Here is a 22,589-nt window from a genome sequence, read left to right as displayed (position 1 = left end):
CATCACATGGGTCTAACGTGGGTAAGAATTTAAGTCCAATGGCAATTCATATACATGGTCTAACGTGGGTAAGAACATTGCAAAGGAAAAATGTAGTATTTCTTCTGGTTTTAGATCTATTCTAATAATAATATGTACAACAACAACAACAGCCCAGAGGCATTGTGCACAACAGCACCAAAACAACTTTATGTTAATTTTATTCCCAGAAGAAGAAGAAGAAGAAGAAGAAGAAGAAGAAGAAGAAGAAGAAGAAGAAGACATTGTGCACATTACCACCAAACCTAATTTAAGTTCATTTGACTCCAATAAAGATAAAAAAAATTCGGCGAGGCCCACTTCCTCCTTCCGGCGAATATTTTTCGAAAGGCCAAACTTCCTGGTCAGAACTCTTTCACATTAAGTCAAAAATGCGCTGGCTAAGAGGGAAGAAATTTTGCCAAAAAGATAAAAAAAAAAAAAAATGACTTTAGGCTACGTCAGGATTACGTTGGGATTAAAGGCTGAGACTTTCATTGATGAAAGGAGCACAAGGTTTTTCAGCAGAGACTTTCATTGATGAAAGGTGCATAAGATTTTGCACCAAGTCCATAAGAAAGATTTTATGAAAGACCGCAAACTTTTATAAAAGCTTTTCTAATATCATAAAACCAACAGTCATTCATGAACATGAGAGAGAGAGAGAGAGAGAGAGAGAGAGAGAGAGAGAGAGAGAGAGAGAGAGAGAGAGAGAGAGAGAGAGAGAGCAGTTAAGTCAGTTGCAAGAAGGCTTATACATAAGAAGGTATAGTGATTATACATTCCATATATTACACGTAATATGGTATCAGAATATTACTGACTATACACTTAATATGGTATCAGAATATTATTGACGATACATTTCAATTATATTACCATTAATTAATATGGTATTAAGTAGTTGGTGATTATATATATAAATCATATTGCACATAATATGGTATTAGAATATTATTTATCATACATTTCCATTATATTAGGCCTATTATTAATATGGAATCAGGTAATTAGTAATTATATATATATAAATCATATTGCACATGATATGGTATTAGGAAATTCATGATTATACATTTAAATTATATTACAATTAATATATTACTAATTAGTCATTTTACATTCAAATCACATTAACACACAATATGGTATTAAGAAAATAATAATCATGCATTTGAACTTAAAGAAAGTCAAATGTGTCAGCTCCATAAGAATAACTTTTTCTCTTTTTTTGCAGAGGTCAGAGGTCAAAGCCCTTCCTCCCAAGTCCATTCACGAAAATGCCCACCACAGAAACCCGACGCTTTCGAAGACTGCCAGGGTATCTACACCATACTGAATTCACAACTGGGTGCCAAAAAGGATGTTTGGAACCACAGCTCCAGTGCCACTGAAGAAACTCAGAAATAGCCAGTGCCACTCAGGTGGAGACACCGTTTGAACAGGTGCTCAAACACAAAGTGTGAAGTGGACAACGGCAATCACTTATAAAAGTGTGCTGAAAAGTGTTGATTGCAACACTCTGCAACATCTGTGATGGTGATAACACGAACGGCAAAATGTTTGCCAAGATAAATCAAGTGATTTATAACTCAAATTTATGGTGACCACAACGGCCATCTTGAACTACGCTAAAAGTGCTGATTGTAACATTCTGTGATGGTGATAATACTAGACAAATCAGTGATATATAACTCACTTATAGTGACAATATTGGCCATCTTGAATCCGTACTGTGTTGTTGTTGTAGTTAAAACAACAGTGACTGTCTTGCGTAACAATCGGGGGATGACGCAGATGGTTCGAGGTGCCAACAAAACAAAAAAAAAAAAAAACAATCAGTGCCATTGGAAAGGCCCCAGTGACGTGACGCCGATGGAAAATAATGGGTGGTATAATGAGAGGGTATTCCATTCCATTCCACGAAATGGAACTGACTGCATTTTGTTTCCTATTATACAATAAACCCGAATTCTCTGAAGCCACGTAGATTGAGTCGATCTGTCCACAAAAACACTGACATAAATGAGTGTTTTCTCTGTTGTGTGTTTTGCACTCGCTCTTAATTACGACTTGAAAATCACGCTGCAAATATAAAAAAATGAGGTCTGTACATTACAGGTCTCAGCAATTATGTAAATCGTGTAAATATTTCGCACGTGCCATGCATAAAATGTAAAAAAAAAAAAAAATATTAGTTTCCGACAGCAAACACGATTTTTAGTCTCTGTTCTAAGCTACGTAATAAGATGTTTACAAAATCAGTACATTATGAAGCCAAATCTGTTCATCACTCTGATTAACAATATAAATCAGCAAAACACATCTGACAGACAGGATTTACTATTTTGCTCAAGTGTGTAAATACATGTTCTTTCCTTACATATATATATATATATATATATATATATATATATATATATATATATATATATATATATATATATATATATTTTATATATATATATAATATATATATTTATATATATTATATATATACATATATGTATTGTATGTATATATATACATATACATATATATATATATATATGTATATATATACATATACATATATGCATACATACAAAATCTTTAATTAACAGAAGACTATTGCAGTACCTTTCTCTGATCATTTCTTCTGCTACGAAGTGTGTTCTTGAGTAAAAGGACGAGAGAGACCGAAAGGACAAAGCAGAAAGTAAAAGACGGGAAAATAAAACGGAGAGGAAGAGAAAGCAAAAGAACAGGAAGGAAAACGTGAAAGCAAAAACGAACGGAGGAAGGAAACGGAACGAACGTTTGTTGTGCTGTGATATACCGATGATAAATAGAAAGTATATATAACAAAAAAATTTACGTAAGTTTTCGTTAGTGTTCTTTCAAAACTTGTGAAGTATATGAGTGAGGTGTAACTGTCACGAAGGGACAAAATGACACTTATTTAATTACTTATTTCGACATAAAACTGACAGGACTGATGGTCAAAGCTCTGTCTGGCCCCTCAGAAAACTTGGAAATATAAAAATGTTATAATGGAAATAAATTACAACTTGGAAATATAAAAATGTTATAAATGGAAATAAATTACAACTTGGAAATATAAAAATGTTATAAATGGAAATAAATTACAACTTGGAAATATAAAAATGTTATAAATGGAAATAAATTACAACTTGGAAATATAAAAATGGTAAAATATATAAACACTGTCACAAATGCAAATAAAGAAAGACCGAACTCCGGCTATCAGGGGGAAAAGTAGAAATAAATATTGTGCGAAATAAAATTATCTTCATTAACTTACGATTTTACGGAAAGCTAGAAAGCTGTTACAAGAGACACAATCTATTTCCAAATAGTGAAGGATTAACAGAAAAACAGAGATAGCCAGGTCAACTGAAATGGAACTGCGAATGAAAATAAAATAAAGCAGTGAATGAAGAAATACAAGGAAAATAATCTGATGGAACTACAGATGAAACTACAACATAAAAAGCGAAGGAAAAAGTACAATGAAGAAAAACAAATCTAAAAAATACAAGATACTGAAGTGTAATTAACAGCGAAGCTTCAGGTTGCATGAAAATAAACAAATGAATGTTTACTAAGCGTGATATTAAGATTAGTTACGTGAAAGTCGTTTTAAAGCTCTAGCAACGTAAGGGAGCAACAGGCTTTATTCTGATGGGTTTTATAAAAACCAATGAAAGTCGTTTTACAGCCCTAAAACCAAAGGGAGTAACCCGCTTTATTCTGATGGGTTCTATGAAAACCGATTACTATCAAGTTGAATCATTTCAGCTGTTTCTGTATATCTTTATCACTGTTACTACTACTACTACTACTACTACTACTACTACTACTACTACTACTACTACTACTACTACTACTACTACTATTATTATTACTACTATTACTATTATTATTATTATTATTATTATTGTCTTAATCAATATTTCTGTTATTTACATGTCGTTTAAAAGAGTTTCTGTACAATCTACTGTTATAGCCTTGTTATAGCCTTTTATTTGTGTGTGTGTGTGTGTGTGTGTGTGAGAGAGAGAGAGAGAGAGAGAGAGAGAGAGAGAGAGAGAGAGAGAGAGAGAGAGAGAGAGAGAGAGAGAGAGAGATTTTTAATCGAGGAAGCCTTGTGTGTGAGTGTGTATGTGTGTTTGAGAGAGAGAGAGAGAGAGAGAGAGAGAGAGAGAGAGAGAGAGAGAGAGAGAGAGAGAGAGAAATTCTTTTAACTTACATCCAGCGAAGCCTTTAAAAGCCGTGTGGTTCCATCACTTCTAAAAACATACCAGCGTATCATCTAAGGACTATCCATTAATTCTGCATACTTCAAGCGAGGGAATCTCACAGCTTAATTAATCATACCATAATGAAGATAAGAAACAACAGGTAAAACATGCGCCGAAGTTTCTCCGGCAAAATCGAGTTTTCTGTACGGCTTATAATCAAGGCCACTGAAAACAGACCTTTCTTCCGGTGGTCTCGGTTTAATGCTGTATGAGCCGCGCCCCATGAAACTTTAACTACGGCTCGGTGGTGGCCTGGCTTATATCGCTGCCAGACGCACGATTATGGATAACTTTAACCTTAAATAAAATAAAAATATTGAAGGTTAGAGGGCTGCAATTTGGTATGTTTGATGAACGGAGGGTGTATGATCAACATACCAATTTGCAGCCCTCTAGCCTCTGTAGTTTTTAAGATGTGAGTGCAGACAGAAAAACTGCGGACGGACGGACGGACAAAAAATATAGCATCCATTGCGTCTGACATTCATTACAAATACCGGATCTTTACTAGATAGTGACCCCCCCAAAAAAGGGTTTTAACCCGGTATGTACCCACCTCTGAGGCGTGTTTAGTACAAGCCCCTTGGGGATGACCCTAAAAACATAAAAGACTGTAATTATCATATAAAGATAATGACCCCCCCAAGAAATATTAGTCCTAGATAACGACCCCCGAAAACCCTTGGGGCCACTGTCTAGGAAAGATCCCATATACCTGCAAGGGAAGGTTATGTGTATGGAAGGCGAACGTATGTATCTCGCTTTTGGATTTCATTCAATTGTCTTTCTTTTAAAAATTAGTAGAAATTTACTATATCCATCAAGAAATTTTCCTTCCGTAGAATATTCCAGGAAAAACTTTTGTACTTCGTGGACCCACAAAATTAAAGAATTTGACTTACTGGAGGATTGAATTCAAGTTAAAGTTAACATTTTTTTTCTAAGTGATACATTATAACATTTTTTTTTCTTCTAAGTGATATATTATCTTGACATATTTTTAAGTGATACGTTATCTTAACATTTTTTTTTCTAAGTGATACCTTACCTTAACATTTTCTTTCTGAGTGATACATTACCTTAAATTTTTTTCTAAGTAATACATTATCTCAAAAATTTTTTCTAAGTGATACATTATCTTATGATAATTAAAACGAACAGTAATCTGAAGACCTAAAGTTAGCACCAAATTATTTTCTGAACGGTAATGTAAAATGCAAAATAAGAGAATTAGCCTAAGTAAAGAAATACTTCTTTGCACAGAAGTTCCAGAATGCAAAATTCAATAGCTTTCTTCAGTAAAAAAAAAAAATTCCTTTGATACCAGATACCAGACCGAAACACAATGAAATAACCCGAAAAGCTAAAAAAAAGAAAAAAGAAATATATATAAACTTTCAAGACGTAAAACAACAACTGCGTCATTGTTCAAGAGGGAAGTCGGAAAAATTGAGAAACTGGCAACCTTTAGAGAGAAGTCTGAAAAGAGAGAAACTGGCAACTTTTCTGGTGCTACAAACAGAAACAAAACAAGTTTTCTTAACGAGAGAGGGAAGCCAAGAGGACGAGGAGGAAAAGTTACGTAAAAACAATAAAAAAAGAGTCAGGAAGTTTTCGTACCACTTGCTGTAAGAACCGAGTCTTTCCACGCATGCACAAACAGTGAAACAAAACAATATAAAACAAAACAAAGACACTTGAGGCTTCTTTGTCAAAGCCAGGCAAATCGGAGCTAACGAACACTAATTGAATCGTATGCAGATAAGCGGAAATTGGGGAGTTTCCCGTCTTATCTGATACAGACACTTAGCCGTATCTTTGTATTCTTCGCTAAACCGGTTCTCCGAAGACAACCGGTTCAACTGGTATTGGTGTGAACCAGTTGAACCAGATGCGAGGACGAGAACCGTCCTGGAATGGAGAGGAAGGGGGGGGTTGGGTTTTCCAGCGTCACCTGCGCCATTCCAGAAGATTTTCCATTTCCGCTTCCAGTCACGGTGGAAAATATGCATGAGAGAAAACATTCGGGGCATTTTGTCGTTTTTTTTTTTTTTAAAGTCTCCATTCGCTTCCTTTTGTCTCTCCCGAACCCTCGAGAGATGAAACGGACTCGAGAGAGAAAGAGAGAGAGAGAGAAGCCGACGCCGAAAGGAAAATAGAAAGTTACAAAAAAGGGGAAAGAAAAACAATGCACTCGAGAGGCCGATGACGGGCTGTGGCTGGAAGCTCCAAGTGGAAAAGCAAAAAGCTTCGCCGTTATTTTCCGCTTTCACTTTCTCACGCTTTCATCATTTTCCTTGTTTTAATTCGTAAGTGGAATCTGTAGTACGTAGAAGGTCGCGCTGAAGGATTTTCCGTCAATGGGAGTTTTCCGTAAACGATAAAACTTTTTACAATGTCGCAGGCGATACGATTCTGACCGTAAACTCGTTGATAGATAATCGTAAACAATAGGTTTTTTTATCAGTAAACTCAGAAATAAATAGCTTTCATAAATAAACAATTACAAAGAAAGAACGAATACAATCAGGATTACTTTACAAGGTCCGCGTTAAATGAAAATCCAATGATACGCGTATTTGTACCAATTTCATGCGCGCGAGCGTGCATGCATATACGTACGCATATTTACAAAAACACACGCATGCTAAATATGTGTGTGTACACATACGTTTGTGTGTATGTATGCAAGGATATTCATGCATGCTCCTATAAGTCTGCATAAGTCCATGGTAACAAGTGTAAAAATACTTTAACAAGTGTAAAAAAATGTAAAAATAAAAAATCTTCAGACGTATCAGAGTTAAGAATAATCATTCTAGGCAAGCACGAAGTAAATGCCATCTCGCTTACTGCTACGAGGAATATTCTAGGAGATATATATAATTAAAATTATTCAATTGCTTACAAGGTATTAAAGCCTCAATGAACTAATCATTAATCATTCACAAAGACAAGCAGATATTAACCACAAAATGAACACAGGAATTTTAAGAGTAACTTTTCAGTGACCACCCGAAAAAAATACATTTATATACAAACATTCGGATCTTTCAGGAAAAAAAACTTAAAAGACCTCGATACCTATTTAAAATATGACTGGAAACATTTCTACATAAAAGCCAGCAATGTCTTTTAAAAGAAAATATCTTTCTCCTTACTGTAGGTGCCTTTCTTCTTATGTCATTTTTCTGACAAGCAGCATCGAGCAAAATTAAAAAAAAAAAACTGCCCTGCAAAACTGTTACTCCATAAGAGTTAAAACAACAACCTTTCTACAGAAAATTTTTTTTTTTTAACTTAAAGTTCCCATTCATCTTTCCATAAAATGTTTCAGCCATCTTTCCTTCAACCAATTTTATATCTAATTTGTCTATTGGTCATTGTCTGAAAAGTATCAACCTCTGTCAACCTATCTTTTAACAGAACTTGTTTTATTGTACAGTAAATTATGTCAACCAACCTCTTTCAACCCAAATTACAAACCAATGATTTTTTAAGCTAACCTGTTATCTACTTAATGTCTGATTTGCATCAACTTAACACCAACTTCTTTAACTAAGTTGGTACCTTCATTATTGCTTAATTACTGTCAGATTTGAATCGACTTATCGCCAGCTTAATTAAACAAACTGGTACCTTCAATATTACTTAATTAATCTGATTTGCATCACCTTATCACCAGCTTCTTAATCCAATTTGGTATCTTCATTATTTTCTCAAATAGATTCCTATCTCAACTACAACATGAAACACTTTTAAATATGATCTAACTGTTCTCTATGCCATAACAGCTGTCAACCTAAAGCAACCTTTGTTAACCCAATGTAAACACATTTCTAAATTTTAGCCCACATTCTTTGGCAGCCTTAAAACCATTCCTTCTCAAACCTAGCCTGTTCAATTAAACAGTTATTGAAATACAAAATCTTTGTCTGCCTTATAATATATTTTCTTCTTTTCAAACCAAGCCTGCTTTTTCGTTTGTCACCATAACGTAAGATTTATCACTTCCATAAAAAACCTCTTTTATTTTTTAAACTAACCCGTCCCTATATTATTCCATATAATGAAAATAAAACCTTTTCTCAGAACTGACAGAAATTCCCTTAATTAACTTCTCTCATTCATAACCATCAATCAATATTTTATAAGAATCGTCTTCAATTGTAATTTTGAGTCCTTATGCTACAACCAATACACGAAAATACGGTCAATATTGAGTGCATTAATCTACTGCCCATTTCATCATATACCTGTACACTAGAGTATAATGATGTGTAACGTGTACAATGCATATGATGAAGCGCGATACCTGTTGAAAACTACAGGTAATTACTGTAGCTTTCTAAAAATCACCTGTTTAGTGAAATATCCAGTTCATTTTTTACTTGAAAACCTGTACAATGCTATAACGAAGATTGCCATGCCCAGCATTATAATGAGGCATGATACCACCCGGGTTCTGGATACGATTATTGTGCATTGTATCGAGAACCTGGAGAAATTGATGATCTTCTTGTAATGTGACTGAAAAAATGGGGACAAATAAACGAATATAATACCGGAGGGAGTTTTATTGACCTGGAAAAGAATCCTAAATTTATGTGTATGTTGCATTGAACTGAACGTGGAATTTAGGACAAAGGCCAAGCGCTGGGACCTATGAGGTCATTCAGCGCTGAAACGGAAACTGACGGTAAAAGTTTGAAAGGTGTAACGGGAGGAAAACCTCAAAGCAGTTGCACTATGAATCAACTGTTGATTAAGAAATTAAAACTGGAAAAATAACGGTAAATTTCTTAATTAAAAATGGAAAATAAAAAGGTAAATTTTTAAAATTAAAACTAAAAAAGAGAAACAGCAAATTTCTTAATTAAAACTGGAAATATAATGGTAAATTTCTTAATTGAAACTGGAAAATAAAAACGGTAAATTTTTTCATTAAAACTAAAATACACAAAGAGCAAATTTCTTAATTAAAACTGGAAAAATAACGGTAAATTTCTAAACTAAAACTGAAAAAGATGAACAGTAAATTTCTTAAGTAGTGATAATTATGACAAAGACATTTCAAAGATACATTCACATTTTCGTTACTAAATGAAGGTTTTCTTCCCTTAGGCTACACCAACAACAAAAAACACCATCAAATACAAGTTTTAGCTCAAAATGCGATGCTATTAAAGCTATGCATTCATGAATTACTAATCTAACTGAATTAATGTACATCAAAAAAATTTTTATTCGTTATTATGATCACATAGTTCCCCAGAAGCATATTAATAAATACCGCGGGTTTCATAACACGGTTTAATATGAATTTTTCAAATAACCCCCACTGCATGACTGACTAACACACACACTCTCTCTCTCTCTCTCTCTCTCTCTCTCTCTGGGTGTATGTGTGTGTGTGTTTATATTCGCATGGCTGTCATTTCTACTGGATCAATTCTACCACCCTGAATAAAAAAACCTCTCTCTCTCTCTCGAACGTTGATATTCTCATGCCAGTCATTTTACTAGATCTAGTCTATTACCCTAAATAAAAAACCCCCCTAACTCGACGTTGATATTCTCATGCCAGTCATTTCTACTAGATCTATTCTATCACCCTGAATAAAACTAATCTCTCTCTCTCTCTCTCTCTCTCTCTCTCTCTTTGTGACGGTTCTCGAAACTCTGCGGTAATTGCTTGTCGTATTTCAATTACTCAACGACCACTACCAATTTGGTGTCGCTGAAGCGATACCAATAAAACTGTTGCTTTGTATAAAGCTTTCAAAAGTTATTTCGAGTTTTCTGTGCAGCGTATAATCAAGACCACTATAAATAGATCTATCTTTCTGTGGTCTCGGTATGAAGCTGTATGAGCCGCGGCCCATGAGACTTTAACCACGGCCCGGTGATGGGCTATCCTTAGATGTCGTTACCAGAAGCACGATTATGGCTGACTTTAAACTTGAGTAAAATAAAAAATACTGAGGCTAGAGGGGTGAAATTTGGTATGTTTGATGACTGGAGGGTGGATGATCAACATACCAATTTACAGCCCACTACCCTCAGTAGTTTTTCAGATCAGAAAGCAGACAGAAAAAGTGCGGACAGAAAAAAAAGTGCGAACAGAAAAAAAAGTGCGGACAGAATAAAGTGCCGACGGACAGACAAAGTTTTCTTTTACAGAAAACTAATACTTTAACTTATGCTGCTAGCTTACTTAATTCCAGTCTCATTACAAAAATCAAGAATGCCAAAATGTAATAAAAAAAAAAATCCAGAATACCAACACTTCGTCCAGATAGGTTTATTTCACACCCATAAAAAAAAAAAAAGATGAAGCTTTTATAAGTGGTAATTGTCAGTCTCAATTAACCTTGAATTTGTCTTCCGTTCTTTATTTAAAGAATCGGCCCTTGATTTTTGCTAACCCGAAAATCAAAGACATCCTTTTTTTTTTATTGCGGAGTTGTCTACTCCAGATTTTTGTGTTAAAGCATGAATAAATATTACATGATATATAATGAGTGAATACTTTAGATAATTCAACTGAGGCAGCATTCATCTTAAATATATATATATATATATATAGTATATATATATATATATATATATATATATATATATATATATGTATATGTATATATATATACATACATATACATAATAAATATACATATATATATATATATATATATATATATATATATATTTGTATAAATATAAAAACACACAAGCATTAAGCTACAAACGTCTTTTAATATTCAATTCACTCTACCTCGCAAATAATATCTTTTCATATATGTTACCCGAAGGGAAATTTCTTAGTTGATAATAAGTTCGTCGTCTCGTGGGCTCGAACCACGGAAGACAAGAACTCAGGACTACAGTGACGCGTCTTAAACCACACGGCCATCAAGAGAGGAATAAGTTGACACCGACTCCTACCTACAAATCACAGAGGTATTTGTAATTAGAATCGATATCAACCCACCTCTACCAAGTCGACCATTTACTCGTTCTGGGAGGCAATCTATATGCAGACCTCACCTTTTGTATAGATAAAAATGTCGTCCATTTGCCAATGCAATTTTCAACAACTTCAGCCCACCCAGCAATCCTGGTCTCTTCCGTTTTGACAGGTCTATGATAAATATTCAACGGATCAAAAGGTCGTGCTTTCCAGCTCTGATTCTTCAGTTATTTCTTTTATTTTCGACAGCGGTCCCTTTAATTAATCCTGTGCCCTGTGTTGCGTATTTTACGTTCTCAAAACAGATGAGGTATAACATGGAGATCATAATGAACCAGTTCAAGTACTGAAGGGGTTTCTTTCAGAAAAGCACCGACTGAGTGTCCTAACTACAGTTCTGTTCTTTTAACTTTCACTGCTGCTAAAGAATTGGGAAATTTATTCTACTTTTTATATATATGTATTAGTATATATATATATATATATATATATATATATATATATATATATATATATATATATATATATATATATATATATGAGTATATATAATACACATGTATATATATAGATAAATAAATAAATAAATAAATAAATGTATAAAGTATACATACATATATAATACATACATAAATAAATATATATATATATACATATATATGCATACATACATGTGTATGCTAAAACCAAACTTAAACATGATATAAATACTTTTTTTTTTAAATATCCGCCATATATATCAGCAAGTACTTGATTAGCAGGTAACCGTCAAAGTCAACTCACATCCCATTTATTTTAATGAGCTACAAATCCCCCAGCCAAGAGATGGCGTTCCCTCCGAGTTAATTTCCAAGAACGACATTTTTCCGATGAATAAATAACGGCAATCACCGAAAGTTATTTCGAATGGTACTAGTAGCGATTCAAAACAAGGAATATGCGCTGAAGGTTCTTCGGCGAAATCGAGTTTTCTGTACAGCCGCTGGCGTATAATCGAGGCCACCGGTATAGATTTGTCTTTCGGTGGTCTCTGCAAATGATGACGAGCTGCGCCCATGAAACTTTAACCATGGCCCGGTGGTGGACTTGTCCTATTTCGCCGCCATTCCAATTATGGGTAACTTTAACTTTTAAATAGAATAAAAACTACTGAGCCTTACAGACTGCAATTTGATATGTCTGATGATTGAAGGTGGATGACAACATACCAATTTACAAACCTTTAGCCTCAGGAGTTTTTAAGATATGAGGGTGACAGAAAAAGTGTGGACAGAATAAAGTGGACGGACAGACAAAGGTTAAACAATAGTTTTCTTTACAGAAAACTAAAGAGAGAGAGAGAGAGAGAGAGAGAGAGAGAGAGAGAGAGAGAAGAGAGATCTTATAAGATATAATTCACTGTTACTCCACTAAAATTATTATTAAATCCATTATTATTATTATTATTATTATTATTATTATTATTATTATTATTATTATTATTATTATTGTTGTTGTAAATCTCTACTAAACTTGCAAACCAAAATGCAAGTACTTGCACTACAATGATTTTTAACTGATGTTTCAGCAATATATATATATATTAACTTAAGGATGTTTTTGGCCATTATATATATATATATATATATATATATATATATATATATATATATATATATATATATAATTATATAAATATATGAACTATCATATTATAAACAGTATGTCCACTTCATTTAATATAAACCTATATATATAAATGAACTATCAATGAGAAAGGGTCCACCTTCATTTAGTCTCAACTTAGCCTACTGAAAAGGTCACTTTAGTAAACCTGGATAACTTTGTCATAAAATCTTATTTACTTAAAATCTTATTTACTTAAAATCTTATTTACTTAATTGATACGGTACAAATCACTACACATGAGATTACTATTATTGAATAATTGTACAATAGAATATAGAATTTAGTCCAAAGGCCTGCGCTGGACATATGAGAGATCATTCAGTGCTGAAAGAGAAACTGACAGTAAGAAGGTCTGAAAGGTAACAGGAGGAAACTCCAGGTGCAGCACTGAAACAACTGTTAGAGAGGGTGGAAAGTCAGATGGAAGAAAGAGAATATGAACGGAGGTACAGTAAAAGAAATGAAAGAGGTTGTAGCTTGGGTCGAAGGGACGCTGCAAAGACCTCAAACTAATGCCTACAGTGCACCACTTGAGGTGTCTCTTTTACATAACTCTTATTATTTAAATAAAATTATTTTCTCCCACTGCTCCAATTCCTGCTGGTAATGGCGGTTTCCATATAGATTACATATTACTTCCAGTACTCTCTATGTTCATCATTCCTCTTATTAAACCACACTTCTCTAAGGCACTCTTTCTTAACAAAGAGAATTTAACCAATTTGTCTGATGGCGGAACAATGTTTTTGTCAACAGTTTCCCTCTCTTTGTCAATTTTCCTCTTCTCTCTCTCTTCTTCTCTTCTCTCTCTCTCTCTCTGTCTTGCTCCGTCTCATTAAGGGTTTATTCTAAGAGAATTCTTTTACTTCAACGACCTTTCTTTGGCACACATTCAAGATGAAAATACTAGTTTTGCAGAAACTTCAAGATAACAACACTGTTTTGCAGACACTTCAAGATTAACGCTATTTTGCCAGAAGCGCGATTATTGCTAACTTTTAACCTTACATAAAATTTTTTGTGAAATTGATGATTAGAGGGCTGCAATTTTGTACGTTGATGATTGAGGTGATGATCAACATACAAATTTGCAGCCCTCTAGCCTCAGTAGTTTTTAAGATCTGAGGGCGGACAGAAAAACTAGTTCATGTTACTGGAAGTGAAATGAGCTATAGCCGAAGTGAACGTGTTGCATCTTCAAGCGAAGATGCAATGCATTACTACCCTAATACTATTCCCCTTTCACTTTAATACATTTTCATCTACATATGAACCATTAATTTAATTTTTTTTTCAATAAGTGGACTTTTCTTTCTGTATTTCCTCTACTTCCTCTGTTTCTTTCCTAATGAACACTATATTCTTTTAAGCTTGAATTTCAAGTCAATGGGCCTAGATGGGTTTGTTCCACATGAAATAGGTCTATCTACTACATAATAATGATAAAGTATCTATCGCAAAAAGATCAGCAACTTTAATTTGTCACTAAGCAAAATTAAGAAGCAAGGATAATATGTGGTTTCAATTTCAAAACTTTGTTCATATGAATACAACTAGTATACGTATACATAAAAAAAATCGAGTAATCAGTCCAGTGTTTCTGGGAGACAGAACATTTCTACAATATCTGTCATCTCAAGCAAAAGTTATTTAAAATTCTTGTATACGAGCAACGACTATTAAATGTCACATATTAATTATACTGTTCAAGATATTAAATCTATAATGAATTTTCTAATAAAAGCGAGGGTTTACATGATATTGAAGTTCTGAGGCATGACAGTTAATACGGCGTGGTAACCATGTGGGTGAACGACAGTGTTAAAAAGAATTTAATTTCGCGCTCTAATTTTAGCTCCCCGAAGCAAGGTGGAATTTTCGAAACATAATTACGAAACGACGAGTAATAAATATGGCAATGACCTTCATTTATAAAAGAAAATGAAATCAATGATACAAAGAGAGAGAGAGAGAGAGAGAGAGAGAGAGAAATGACAGTTAACACGCTGGGCTAGCCATGCGGGTGAACGACAAAGTTAAAAGGAATTTATTTCGCGCTCTAATGTTATCTCCCTGAAGCAAGGTGAATTTTCAAGGTCAGCTACGTGCAAGTGACAAAACATAATTATGAAACTACCATAACAAAGAACGCAACGACCTTCACTTATTAAAGAAAATTAAATCAATGATACAGAGAGAGAGAGAGAGAGAGAGAGAGAGAGAGAGAGAGAGATGAGAGAGAGAGAGAGAGAGAGAGAGAGAGAGAGAGGTATTTTTACTAGACAACTCAAGCGCATATTCTATGAGATAGCGAAGTAGATTTATACAAAAGGTTAATTCTGTAGTCAAGGGACAACTCAGTATCATACGTTTCAATGACTAATCTTGAATGTAAAGCGTTGGAATGCTCTTATTATGACAAATCCACGTCAAGACTTCATAACAGAGACAATATTCAAGGCTATTTGTCAAATATTAAGTTACGCAAAATATTTACAAGGCACTCGCGGTTACCACAGAACAGATATGAAACTAGAACACAAAAATCAAATGAAAATGTTTTATACGTCATATTCCCAAAGGAAAAAAATTATATCTTGATGTCTATGAATATTCTTATTCTTCACATCCTTACCCATTTCTGATCAAGGCATAGAGAGGAATCATGATAAAAAGGGGAATGAAAAAATGGAGCGAAAATTGGAATTCAGCAAAATCATCAGAACTGTGATCTTGAACTGTGAACTTTAGAAATTTATATTTTGAAAATATTTGGGGAATGAAGCCACAAAATACCAAGGTACCTACTTAACAAGTGTCATGCATATAATAAAAAATAAAGGAGTTATGATATTAGGACATTGCTATATGATATGTCAATAATATTAATAATATAATGACGACAATTTTAGGAAAAAGATATCTAGACGATAAGGCGGCAAAATCAAGAGCTCTGATAAAATTGCTGAAAAACTCCCCTTTCAAATGATTGAGTTGAATATAGGATTTAGGCCAAAGGCCAAGCACTGGAACCTATGAGGTCATTCAATGCTGAAATGAAAACTGAAATTAAAAAGGTTTGAAAGGTGTAACAGGAGGAAAACCTCAAAGCAGTTGCACTACGAATCAACTGTTAGGAGAGGGTGGAAAGCAAGACGGAAGAAAGATAATATGAAAGGAGGTACGGTAAAAGGAACGAAAGAGGTTGCAACTAGGGGTCGAAGGCACGCTGCAAAGAACCTTACGTAATGCCTACAGTGCACCGCATGAGGTGCACTGACGCACTACCCCATACGGGGCCTTTCAAACGATGCACATTCCATCGTTCGGTAAATACATAAATGAATCAGTCTGGAATTAAGACGTAGGCCTGATTTAGCTAACTGATACTACTGGTTTCGGGATTTCACACAATCTGTGGAATTGCAGAACGTGGCATCAACACTGAGCACAAGAGTGGTGGTGACATATTATCAAGAAGCTCTTGACAGATAGCATTATTGAGACCTCTAAAACCATAACACGGTGGCGAATTGACACTGATAACACTGAACAAAGGTGAATATAAATTCTAACAAGTAGAAAATGTGCAGTATTCGGCGAAATCGAGTTTTCTGTACAGCGTATAACGCCGTATGAAACTCTCAGCCACGGCCCATGAAACTCTCAGCAGCAGCTTATGAAACTTTCATCCACGGCCCGGTGGTGGCCTGTGTTGTTGATACCTATAGCGGTCCAAACGCACGATCATGGCTAAATTTAACCTTAAATAAGATAAAAACTACGGAGGCTAGAGGGCTGCAATTTGGTATGTTTGATGATTGGAGGGTGGATGACCGACATACCAATTTGCAGCCCTCTAGCCTCAGTAGTTTTTAAGATCTGAGGGCGGAGAAAAAAGTGCAGACGGACAGTTTAGTCTTATCATCCAGAGTGATGCGAGGAGATAACACAGACAACTCAGCATAGATAAGTCATGTTCAAAACAAAAGTAGGTCAGAAAGGCTATGGGGACGGGGGAGGGGGCATCTATGAAAAGAAATGGATTGCCAACTGCTGGCTCACAATTCGTCCGTTATGCAAAATGAGAAGGAGTTACTCCTCTTTTGGCAATCCTTTCCTTTGTATGACTTGATTTAGCACATATCCTGAAAGTAGGATTACGTCCGTATTATTTACAAAAACACTTACATGTATAAAACTACAGTTTTGTCAATCCTCTTTTGGTAATCCTTTTCTTTGTATGACCTGGTTTTAGCACATATCCTGAAAGTAGGATTATGTCCGTAGTATTTACAAAAACACTTACATGTATAAAACTACAGTTTTGTCACTACAGCAGAAGAGAACTTAACCAGTTACCCAGCTTAAATGAGACAGTATTCACTACAAAATACCTCAGAGGGAGCGAAAGGAAATGATTATAAATGGGAGAACACAGAATAGGCCAAACCCTTTTGATTTTTCATATGACTGAGGCAATTTTAATTGACCAAACAAGGTTCTCTGGTCGACCACTTCAGATCTGACGTTCGCCAAACTATCAAAGACCACTTAAATTTTTTTTTTACTTAAACCCTTTCAAAAACTTATAATCCCTCAATGGCCATACACGACGTTTTCTTTGAACATTCTGAAACCTATATTTGTCTAGCTCAATGAGGAATGGAATGGAGAATATAGAAAGACAATGAACGAAAGGGGTTGCAGGTAGGGACCGAAGGGACGCTGCAAAGGACCTTTAGTAATGCCTACAGTGCACCGCGCGAGATGCACTGACGGCACTATCCCCCTACGGGAGGACTCGCTAAATGAGTCCCTTTACTTGAAATCTTCAGTGACCACTTGAGACCCTTTTACTGACCCTAATCACCAATTACATCCTTTTTATTTTGACCACCTAAAACTTTCACTGACTTTCATTGACCACCAGAGGGTACTTTTGTTGATGAAGGCAAGAGAGAGAGAGAGAGAGAGAGAGAGAGAGAGAGAGAGAGTCCTTTTGGTGCCGGAATACGATCTTTTCGTCGAATCTGTTCTTTTCTTTTAAGGGGATCTTTTCTTGGAATTTGATCTTTCCTTTGAATGAGATCTTTTCTCTGAATAAGATCTTTTCTTTGAATGAGGTCTTTTCTTTGAATAAGATCGTTTCATTAAAATCTTTGAATAAGATCGTTTCATTGAGATTTTGAATAAGATCGTTTCATTAAGATCTTTTCATTAAGAACTTTTCTCTGAATAAGAACTTTTCTTTGAATAAGATCTTCTTGTTAAGATCTTTGAATAACATTATTTCTCTTGAATAAGATCTTTCCTTTGAATGAGATCTTTTCAGTAAAATCTTTGAATGAGCTCTTTTTCAGTAAGATCTTAGAATGAGATCTCTTCATTGAGATCTTTGAATGAGATCTTTTTCAGTAAATCTTAGAATGACATCTTTTCATCAAGATCTTTGAATAAGGTCTTTTCATTCAGATCTTTAAATAAGATCTTTTCTTTGAGATCTTTTCCCCGAATCAGATCTTAGTGTTAGCATTTGTTGTCTCTTCACTGATACAACCTATCCACTGATAGCATGAGTCCATTTCTTTGTTTTCTTCTTCTATCATTAAGTACGTTCTCTTAACTACCCCAGGATCTAACGCCGACGTTTTCTGAGCTACCCCAGGATCTAATGCTGAGTTGCTTAAATTAATTAATAAGTGAGCATTACGATACCATATTAATTATTCAACTGAATACATCAACTCACGTCACTCGCAAGTTGAATGAATTTCGATAAATGGTTGAATTAACACCTCCTGATTGGAGAGAGAGAGAGAGAGAGAGAGAGAGAGAGAGAGAGAGAGAGAGAGAGAGAGAGAGAGAGACTCAATCTCATGTTGAGTGTATTCCCACAAATGACTGAATTATCACATCTTGACTGGGAGAGAGAGAGAGAGAGAGAGAGAGAGAGAGAGAGAGAGAGAGAGAGAGAGAGAGAGAGAGAGAGAATCACTGTTAGCAATTAATGTGGCGGTAAGAACGGAATGTGTCCAGTACTGGCAACTAGAAAAATCAAAATAATTTGGCTACTTATCAACACACATGTAGATGTACAAACTACCAGGATTATTCAAATCAATAATCACAAATGCCTCAAAAAAATTCACTTAAAATTACCACTACAATCGTCCTCATTACTCTGACTTTAAGAAGTGACCCTTTTACTCTGCAAAATTTTTCTCCATTACTGAGGAATGGAATGGAATATAGAGTTTAGGCCAAAAGAGGCCAAGCACTGGGACCTATGAGGTCATTCAGCACTGGAAAGGAAATTGAGAGTGAAAGGTTTGAAAGGTGTAACAGGAGGAAAACCTCGCTGTTGCACCCTGAAATAATTGTTAGGAGAGGGTGGATAGCAAGAAGGAAGAAAGATAATATGAACGGAGGTACAGTAAAAGGAATGAAAGGGGGTTGCAGCTAGGGGCCTAAAGAAGGGACGCTGCAAAGAACCTTTAGTAATGCCTACAGTGCACCCCGCGAAGTGCACTGACGACACTACAGAGGAAAATCGCAATTCGTACCATCAGGTCCAACGAAAACAGACGTCAACAAAACACTAATTAAGTGACTGATGGACTGACTGATTGACTGCATGATTGACCTGATTCATCGCTTAATAAGGTTAACTGATGCAGCAACAAACATACGTCATCGATGCCGAAGCATTTCAATATTCCTCCGAACTGAAAAAGTTAAGTTTATGGTAGAAATACCTTTAGTAGCATTTTGGAATTCACAGACTCAGTCTCTGTCTTGGAGGGAAATATATCTGGGAAGTAAAATTAAATTGAAGGATTAATATGTATCACGTAAAAAAAGCGCTGAAGTTTCTTCAGGGCAATCGGGTTTTCTGTACAGCGTATAATCAGGGACACCGAAAATAGATCTTATCTTTCGGTGGTCTCAGTATAATGTTGTATGAGCCGCGGCCCAGGAAGCTCGAACCACGGCCAGGTGGTGGCCTATTCTATATCGTTGCTAGAAGCACCATTATGGCAAACTTTGACCTTAAATAAAATAAAAACTACTGAGGCTAGAGGGCTGCAATTTGGTATGTTTGATGATTGGAGGGTGGATGATCAACATACCAATTTCCAGCCCTCTAGCCTCAGTAGTTTTTAAGATCTGAGAGCGGACAGAAAAGTGCGGACGGACAGACAATAGTTTTCTTTTACCGAAAACTAAAAAATATAATTAAACTTTTGTTATAGCAATGATCAGAAATAAATAAAGAGGAATTACATACTAGAATAAAAACTACTTACGAAAAAGAAAGTAACAAAAATAAGGAATAATAAGGAAATGGCGCAATTCCGTCCAGTCTTCACTACCAACCAAGATAATTCTCCCAACCCAAATTACTAAAATTACAACCAAACTGACTGTAATTTTAACAGTTCAAAATTCATTCGGTTTAAAGGAAAGAAAAAATTGTTATTTCAGATACATATGATACGAAAATTCTCACAAGGCCATTTATTATTTATTCCCCAACTCTACAATTCTTAAATTTATACGGTCTTGAAAGGAGAAGAGAACGCTACATGATTATCCAGGCATGGAAACAGATAGAAGGAATTACTGAAAACATCATGGAGCTAAAAATATCAAAAAGAGTAAGCAGAGGTAGATTAACGGTGCCCAAAACTATACCAGGAAAACTAAGGAAAGCACACAGGACATTAATCCACCACGCACCAGCATCGATAATGCAGCGTCTATTCAATGCGCTACCAGCTCATCTGAGAAACATATCAGGAGTGAGCGTAGGTGCGTTTAAGAATAAGCTCGACAAATATCTAAGATGCATCCCAGACCATCCAAGACTGGAAGATGCAAAATATACCGGGAGATGCATTAGCAATTCTCTGGTAGACATCAGAGGTGCCTCACACTGAGGGACCTGAGGCAAGCCGAACGAACTGTAAGGTAAGGTAAGGTAAGGTAAGGTCTCTCTCTCTCTCTCTCTCTCTCTCTCTCTCTCTCTCTCTCTCCTCTCTCTCTCTCTCACCCACCCATTTTCCTTCCCCAATATCTTTTATACCATTATTTCTTTTCAACCCAATTTTCCTCTCCCAATCCCTAAGTACCTCTTTTCTCTCTCTCTCTCTCTCTCTCTCTCTCTCTCTCTCTCTCTCTCTCTCTCTCTCTCTCATTCACACTTCAATTTCTCCTTCCTCTCTCGTTCCCACTTCACTTTCCACTTTCAACTCTCCTGTTCCCCCCTCTTCCAACCCTCACCTTCTCTTCCCCTTACACTTTCTTCTCGCGTTAATCTTCCAATCCCACTTCTTCTCCCCACTTCCACTTCAGTTTCATCTCCCACTCACTGCCTGATCCCACTCCATCTCAAGTGATGGGAGATGATGTCTCTACCGCCATTGGCACTCGACGAGAGTCTGAGAGCTTCTTTGCGATAACAGGAGAACAATGGCGATGTGATAAGTCTATCAATACGGAAAAACAGCAATAGATAACGAGACAATCTTTAAAAAAAAAATTAAAATAAAATAAAATAAAATAAACCAGCAACGCCCTTGGTGGTACCGAGCACCGAGCCACGTGTGCAGACATTGCCGTGAATAAAAGGTTAACGAGATATTTTCCTTGAAGGAAAAACTGTTAAGAAAATGATTCAGTTACTGTATTTAGCTTTTTTACCAAAATTAGTTCGTTGCTTTGAACTTTTTTTTAAAACACTATTTAATTAACGCGTTTAACTTTTTTTTTGTCGGGTTAACCTTGTAAATAAAAAAAAATGGGGGTTAATTACGACACTGGTAATTCCTGACGGATACCCCCTTGTAGCGAGAGAGAGAGAGAGAGAGAGAGAGAGAGAGAGAGAGAGAGAGAGAGAGAGAGATCAATTATTTTTTAAAAATTTACTTGAGTCTACGTAGTAAGAGAGAGAGAGAGAGAGAGAGAGAGAGAGAGAGAGAGAGAGAGGAGAGAGAGAGAGAGAGAGAGAGAATTATTTTCAAAACTTTACTTTGAGTCTACGTAGTAAACTTAGAGAGAGAGAGAGAGAGAGAGAGAGAGAGAGAGAGAGAGAGATCAGAGAGAGAAATTATTTTCAAAATTTATTTGAGTCTACGTAATCATTTTCAAAAATTTACTTGAGTCTCAATCATTATTTTCAAAATTTACTTGAGTCTACGTATTAAACTAAGAGAGAGAGAGAGAGAGAGAGAGAGAGAGAGAGAGAGAGAGAGAGAGAGAGAGAGAGAGAGAGAGAATTATTTTCAAAAATTTACTTGAGTCTACGTAATCAGAGAGAGAGAGAGAATTTTTTAAAAATTTACTTGAGTCTACGTATTAAAGAGAGAGAGAGAGAGAGAGAGAGAGAGAGAGAGAGAGAGAAGGAAGCTGGTATTTCAGTTTCATTTACATGTTCATAAGGGTTCATTTACGACATGTTCATAAGGGTATCTTCAAGCATGAAAGAGAGAATACCTTCAACACCTGGAGCACTTATTCTACCCCGCAAACATGATCCAGAAAGACATCAGCAATTCTCATAAAACCTACGACAGAGGTCCCACAAACAATAAACGAACAGAGACTGACAATAAAATAAATCTCCC

The 22,589-nt window shown here is 35.4% G+C and overlaps 2 protein-coding genes across 3 annotated transcripts in view; one reads left to right on the top strand and one right to left on the bottom strand.

Annotated features, from left to right (window-relative positions):
- The window catches only part of LOC136855508 (pyrokinin-1 receptor-like), a 43,922-nt gene extending 41,529 nt beyond the window's left edge, over positions 1-2,393 (top strand). For both annotated transcript variants that reach the window (XM_067132614.1, XM_067132613.1), the window contains exon 6: positions 1,256-2,393. The gene's annotated coding sequence lies outside the window, so the exon portion shown is untranslated. The remainder of the gene's footprint in view (positions 1-1,255) is intronic.
- Positions 1-22,589, bottom strand: part of LOC136855316 (uncharacterized) — a 612,714-nt gene that overhangs the window by 518,334 nt on the left and 71,791 nt on the right. The gene's annotated exons all lie outside the window — the stretch shown is intronic.

The sequence above is a fragment of the Macrobrachium rosenbergii genome, chromosome 31, assembly GCF_040412425.1.
Source record: "Macrobrachium rosenbergii isolate ZJJX-2024 chromosome 31, ASM4041242v1, whole genome shotgun sequence".
Lineage (NCBI taxonomy): Eukaryota > Metazoa > Arthropoda > Malacostraca > Decapoda > Palaemonidae > Macrobrachium > Macrobrachium rosenbergii.
Note: the sequence above shows the minus strand (reverse complement) of the source record. Positions and strands in the feature narration are given on the sequence as shown.